Here is a 7,692-nt window from a genome sequence, read left to right as displayed (position 1 = left end):
TTAGTCTTATTAGGGCGTAGTTTCTCAATGTCAAGCCAGGACTAGATACACAGGGACTTCATTCTGCCATGATGTGCCTCTCTCCCTCTTATCCCCCTCTCTCGCCCTCTATCCCCTTCTCTCTCCCTCTATGTTTCTGTCTCTCCTTCCCTCTCTCTTTCTCTCTCTTTCTCTCCTTTTTCTCTGCCTCTACACCCACGCTTTCTTTCCCCATACTCTCTCTTTATCCCCCACTCTCACTCTCACCCCACCCCCCAACCCCCTCTTCTCTGATAGAGGGGGCCCCATGCCCCAGTAACAGGTTTGATTGGAAAGCGCCTCACACCCGGCAACCAATCCCCCGGCAGCGCCACACACACCGTTTCCATAGCAACTGGAGGGCAGGGGGTAGAAAGAATGATTTGGTCTATCGAACTAGCCAGACTACTGTGGTGGGGGACTAGGCCTCCATGAGAGGGGGATGGGGTGGGGAGGAGAAGGAGGAGTACTGGACCAGAGAGAAGAGAAGTGGAGTGTAGCTCTATATGTCTCTATATGATCTCACACTGTGTCAGAGAGAGGGAAATTTATTAAGATAAATATTATCATGTCAGATTCCAGATCTGGACTATGAATGTTGAAAAACATCTTGATTTCAGGGGAGGGATAAATAAACCATATTGGAGGGAATGAAGCAACCCTCAACTATGAAAGCCACATAGCCACTCTAGACCAAAACTGTTATAGACCTATTTCCATCCTGTCCTGCCTTTCTAAAGTCTTCGAAAGCCAAGTTAACAAACAGATCACTGACCATTTCGAATCCCACCGTACCTTCTCCGTTGTGCAATCCAGTTTCCAAGCTGGTTACGGGTGTATCTCAGCCACAGTTAAGGTACTAAAAGATATCATAACCGCCATCGATAAAAGACAGTACTGTGCAGCCGTCTTCATCGACCTGGCCAAGGCTTTTGACTCTGTCAATCACTGCATTCTTATCGGCAGACTCAACAGCCTTGGTTTCTCAAATGACTGCCTTGCCTTGTTCTACTTCCCAGATAGAGTTCAGTGTGTCAAACTGGAGGGCCTGTTGTCCGGACCTCTGGCAGTCTCTATGGGGGTACCAAAGGGTTCAATTCTCGGGCCGACTCCTTTCTCTGTGTATATCAACTATGTCGCTCTTGCTGCGGGTGATTCCTTGATCCACCTCCATGTAGATGACACCATTCTGTATACATCTGGCCCTTCTTTGGACACTGTGTTAATAAACCTCCAAACGAGCTTCAATGCCATTCAACACTCCTTCCGTGGCCTCCTACTGCTCTTAAATACTAGTAAAACTAAATGCATGCTTTTCAACCGATCGCTGCCCGCACCCACCCGCCCGATTAGCTTCACTACTCTGGACGGTTCTGACTTTGAATATGTGGACATCTACAAATACCTAGGTGTCTGGCTAGACTGTAAACTCTCCTTCCAGACTCATATTAAACATCTCCAATCAAAGATTTGATCTAGAATCGGCTTCCTATTTCGCAAAAAAAGCCTCCTTCACTCACTCTGTCAAACATACCCTCGTAAAACTGACTATCCTACCGAGCCTCGACTTCGGGAATGTTGTTTACAAATTATCCTACAACACTCTACTCAGCAAACTGGATGCAGTCTATCACAGTGCCATCATCCGTTATGTCACCAAAGCCCCATATACCACCCACCACTGCGACCTGTATGCTCTCGTCAGCTGGCCCTCGCTATATATTCGTCGCCAGACCCACTGGCTACAGGTCATCTATAAGTCTATGCTAGGTAAAGCTCCGCCTTATCTCAGCTCACTGGTCATCATAAAAATACCCACCCGTAGCACTCGCTCCAGCAGGTATATCTCACTGGTCATTCCCAAAGTCAACACCCCCTTCGGCCGCCTTTCCTTCCAGTTCTCTGCTGCCAATGACTGAAATTAATTGCAAAAATCGCTGAAGTTGGAGACTTATATCTACCTCAGCTTACCGATCGCTGCAGCTTTACACAGCCCATCTGGAAATAGCCCATCCAACTACCTATCTCATCCCCATAATGTTTTTATTTACTTTTTTGCTCTTTTGCACACCACTTTTTCTGCTTGCACATCATCATCTGCACATCTATCACTCCAGTGTTAATTTGCTGAATTGTAATTACTTCGCTACTATGGCCTATTTATTGCCTTACGCTATTTGCACACACTGTATATAGACCTTTTCTATTGTGTTATTGACTGTACGTTTGTTTATTCCATGTGTAACTCTGTGCTGTTGTTTGTGTCGCACTGCTTTGCTTTATCTTGGCCAGTTCGCAGTTGAAAATGAAAACTTGTTCTCAACTGGCCTACCTGATTAAATAAAGGTGAATTAAAAATAAATAAATAATAGATTTGTAGTATAGCCTATGTCTATCTGGCTTAATAAGCAAGATGGCCTCCTCTACTTCTCCTCCTGGCCCTACATGCATTTGCCAATGGGGTAATTCATTGTTTTTTGTTTGTTTCTGTCACAGTGTTGTTGCTGTTTGTTTAGAAAGTGTCTTTCTCCCTTGATTTGGGCAGTCGATTCAAAATGGGGGCCTGTAATGGCTGGCTGGATTGTTCCACTTGGAGCCAGCTGTCACACAGCCACCAAAAACTGGGCTTTTTGGAGATTACCGCCTCTGAACCAGTTCTCTCTGGTTACTAGAATGGGATTAACAGCTGTGTGTTTGTATGTGCCTGTTTTCAGTGTGTGCCAGAGAGAGAATGAAAAAAAGAAAAATATATAGAGAGAAAAATAGTGTGACTTTGTTTACACTTTCCCAGATTCCTTTGTTGCCCTCTGATAGATGTGATTCAGTCACGTCCCTCTCTGTTTAATCTTGCCGTCATTTTGTTGTCTGGTGTCTAAGGCCCCCCCCCCACTCTCTCTCTCTCTCTCTCTGTCTCTGTCTCTCCCTCTCTCTCTCTCTCTCTCTCTCTGTCTCTGTCTCTGTCTCTCCCCTCTCTCTCTCTCTCTCTCTCTCTCTCTCTGTCTCTCTCTCTCTTTTCTCTGTCTCTCTCTCTCTCTGTCTTTGGTGGCTGCAGAGTCAGGCTTGAATCCCCAGAATGGTTACCATAGCAACACCACTGAAGGCTTATCTAAGCCCATGACAACGACTAATGCACTAGTAAGATTTGCCATGCCATGGTTTGGGACTGGGGGGGATGGTAGAATGTATTGGGGAGGGGAGGGATGGACCACCATACTGATTGTTTCAATCGTACAGCAACAATTAAATTATTATAGATGCGTCAGTGGGTATGTGGAGTGTACGTGCTTGTGTCCCCGTCAACAAGCTATTAGCCTAGGTTGAAATATCTCAAGCACTACCAAAGTGGTACACATTTTTCACATTGAGAAGCTACTCACCGACACACCGGTAATATGTGTCTGGTGATGTGTTCAATCAACAGTTACCCTGGCGTGTTTGTGTGTGTATGTGTGTGTGTGTGTGTGTGTGTGTGTGTGTGTGTGTGTGTGTGTGTGTGTGTGTGTGTGTGTGTGTGTGTGTGTGTGTGTGTGTGTGTGTTTGTGCTTGTTAAGTCTCTGCATTGTCTGCTTTCTTTCTTCCAGAGTCCAGAAGGACCTCTCCGTTGGGTGTGAGAATTTTCAAATACATTTCCCCTCCATTTTTACTCCATCTAGAATGGATTGCCTTTTGCTGCTCCGACGGTTTGTAATTTAGAAAGCGTTTCCTGTGAATACAGCTATTGTCGGAGGTGTAGTCAAACATTCATGAGAGAGTGGAATCTGGGGAAAAACAGGAATCTAGGTCATGGATGTGCCAGCGAGTCTCAGGCTCCTTCACTGAGTACGCCTCTCTCTCTCTTTCTCTCTCACTCTCTCCCTATATCCCTTTGTCTTCAGAGCTCCCTCTCCCTCTTTCGTACTCTAACTCACCACTCATCTCCTCCCCATTTCCTCTCAGTTTACTTCTCGCTCATCAAATTGTACTTTCTCCTTCTCCCACTTCTTCTCTACACTCTTCACCCGCCCTTCTTCCTCTCATTTGTATTCCTCTTCTCTTCTCATCTCTCCGTGGCTCCTCTCCCCTCCTCCACCTCCTCTCTCAGTTAAGTATTCTTTATAGCTTTTATTTTCACTTCTTGTTCTTTTTCTTCCAAATATATCATTTTTCTTGCGTTGTCTTCTCCAACAACAACACCTACAATAGGCAGCCAGGGTGCCAAACAATGTTCCCTTTACATTTTTTGGGTGCTGAGCCAAATTTCAGGTCTGCTTAGCTGAACCTTGTGAAAATACTGTGCAACTTCCGGCACGCATTTACTGTGAACACTAAGGCTGTAGGCTACTGTGGCTATTTGATCATAATGTAGGCCTACCAGAGTGGCCTACCATAAAAAACTATATAGAAAATGCATCACATAAAATGTTAACATGGAAATAGCAGTTCTATCATTCAGCCTACAGTAGCAGCCAATGTGTGGTGTTCAATGTAGGCCTACATTCCATGAGGGCTTGACATTAACCTGCTTATCCACTTGTCGAACAGGCCCCCATTAACATCAACGGGCTGTAGTGGAGCGGGTCGAGATTTTCAAGTTCCTTGGTGTCCACATCACCAACGAACTGTCATGGTCCAAACACACCAACACAGTTGTGAAGAGGGCACGACAAAAACTTTTCCCCCTCAGGAGACTGAAAAGATTTGGGTCCCCAGATGGGTCCCCAGATCCTCAAAACGTTCTACAGCTGCACCATCGAGAGCATCCTGGTTGCACCACCGCCTGGTATGGCAACTGCTCGGCATCTGGCCGTAAGGTGCTACAGAGGGTAGTTCGTACGGCCCAGTACATCACTGGGGCCAAGCTTCCTGACATCCAGGACCTATATAATAAGGCGGTGTCAGAGGAAAGCCCATAAAATTGTCAGAGACTCCAGACACCCAAGTTATAGGCTGTTTTCTCTGCTATCGCACGGCAAGCGGTACAGGAGCGCCAAGTCTAGGACCAAAAGGCTCCTTAACAGCTTCTACCCCCAAGCCATAAGACTCTGAACAATTAAACAATTAATCAAATGGCCACCGGACTATTTACATTGCCCCCCCCATTTGTTTTGTACACTGCTGCTACTCGCTGTTTATTATCAATGCATAGCCATCTCACCCCTACCTACATGTACATATTACTTCACGTAACCTGTACTCCCGCACACTGACTCGGTACCCGTACCCCTGCATATAGCCTCGTTATTGTTATTTTATTGTGTTACTTTTTATTATTGTGTTACTTTACTTTATTTGGTAAATATTTTCTTAACTCTTCTTGAACTGCACTGTTGGTTAAGGGCTTGTAAGAAAGCATTTCATGGTATGATCTTCACTTGTTGTATTGGGTGCATGTGACAAATTAAGTTTGATTTGATTTGTTCTTCAGAGCAGGAGGTGACTGAACATTTTGTTGTCTTGTTTAATGCAGGAAACCACTTTACAAAATAAAATGTGTTATTATTCCCGTACCATTATTACAGAAAATCAGACACATTATGCTACCGTCTGCCTATTGGCTACTTAGCTTATTCAAGTCTGTCTCAAAATACAACACTGCCTCTTTAAAAAAAGCTCTTTACCTGACTCGCTTTTCAAAGATTGCTATAAATGTACACGTTTTGTGCTCTTGTAGGAAGCAATCACTCCCCTATCGCTGACTACAAATTAGCTATAACTGGGCTAATATCTCACTAACTAGCAAAGAATATGAACAAATATGCACAGGTAGCTACATGCAGCTCTCGCTTTGATCTCAAAACAAGCGCATAATAATCGCGACCTCTCATGTTGTAAAACAGTCCAGTTCAAAGTGAATGGCGCAAATCCATATATGGCAAAGATTTATTTGCATATAGACCTCCTGCAGCTCTGATTGGTTGTGCCGCACCGGTCTGTGTATTGTACAGGTCTGAGTCGTGCCTGTCAATGCAATTGAATACTACTCCAATGCGCTCTGCCAGCAACAAAATCTCTTGCATAGCTAGTTTGGCAAACAAAGTCTTGCATAGTTCGTTTTGTTTCGGTATGTTGCTTTGAAAGTAGTTAATATTGCGTTGATTTGATCATAATTCCCACAGTAAAGGGAAACGTTGAGAGTGTTAACTAAAGGGAAAAACTCTAGAAAGTTGAGTGAAGTTCAATCTCGTCCATTTTTACACTGCTTAAGCCGCACATGCGCGTAGCTTAGAGGTAACATTGGAGAGAAATATGGACTCCCAATACCCCAACTGTTAAACGCTCCTAGAATACATTACAACAAAAAAGAATGTGTTGACGGACAGCTCATTCACGGACACTGACTTGTAGTAATGGTTCTGTTGACCTCTATCACTCATGGAGAAGGTCATGCTGTCAGCACTTTTACAGGCCATCTCACAACCCAGCAGTGACACAGACCAACACATTACCACTGGTAAACTTGTGAGGCTGTCTCCAGTGTAACCATGGCCATGCTGGCTGGCTGGCTGGCTGTTTGGCTGGTTAGTTGGCTGACTGGCTGGCTTCACCATTGTTGTCACACCAGACCTCTCTCTGCCAGATGAAAGCTTCTCCCATGCTCTGTGTGTGTGTGTGTGTGTGTGTGTGTGTGTGTGTGTGTGTGTGTGTGTGTGTGTGTGTGTGTGTGTGTGTGTGTGTGTGTGTGTGTGTGTGTGTGTGTAAGGGAATGGGTATAAGTGTATGTTTGTGTGTGTTTTTTTTGTGTGAGTTTTTCACTTTAAAATGTACTCCAAACCACAACCATTTGCTTAACAAACCATACAACTCTATGCACAATGACTACTTAAAACAATTTACACAGTAAACTAAATTTTTTAAAACATTTACTAGAAAAACAGTGCAGACACAACTTTTGGCAACAGAATTACGGTAAAATATCCCTCAAATTCAAATTTTGTATCTGCACAATTCTTCCTGTAAATGTGTTTTTGTTCAATTTTCTGTGGAAAATGTTAAAAGTAGTCCTTGTGCATAGAGTTCTATGGTTTGTTAAACTTTGAAATCAATGGTTTTTATTTGGTATTCAATTTAAAATGAATAATCCGAGTCTCATCCTATTTCTGTTACCATGGAATTACCCTGTGTGGGCCTTCCTTTTTCCATTTATCTGTGTGTTTATGTGTGTGTTGTGTCTGCGTGTGTGCATGTTCAATATGTGCTGTTTGTATTTAATAACACTCTCACCATGTTCCTGACTGATCAAGCATCTAAATCCCTAGATCCCCACGTCACTATCTCCCACTCTCCTTCTTTCCACACCCTTCACTCCTCTCCAACCCCTCCCCTCCTCTCTAACCCCTCCCCTCCTCTCCAGCCCCTCCCTTCCTCTCCAACCCCTCCCCTCCTCTCCACCCACTCCCCTCCTCTCCAACCCCTCTTCTCCTCTCCTCTCCTCCCCTACTCTCCACCCCCTTCCCTCCTTTCTCTCCCCTCCTTTCCTCCCTGGTATTAAAGGGATGAACGCTGTGCCATCTCCAGCAGTAACTAGACGACTGGCTTCGAACCCTCTGCAGCTAATCCATTTGTATGTTTTCAATTATGAGCCAGCAGTACAGTAACCACTCGTCCTCAAACTGGAAACGTTGTCCCGTTGTGACCTAAATAGCATGCAAAATAAGGGGGAAACAAAAATAGGTCACATTTTCCCCACTTCGCTGC

Source organism: Oncorhynchus tshawytscha, linkage group LG08, assembly GCF_018296145.1.
Source record: "Oncorhynchus tshawytscha isolate Ot180627B linkage group LG08, Otsh_v2.0, whole genome shotgun sequence".
Lineage (NCBI taxonomy): Eukaryota > Metazoa > Chordata > Actinopteri > Salmoniformes > Salmonidae > Oncorhynchus > Oncorhynchus tshawytscha.
The sequence above is the reverse complement of the archived record's forward strand: the minus strand, read 5'-3'. Positions refer to the sequence as shown.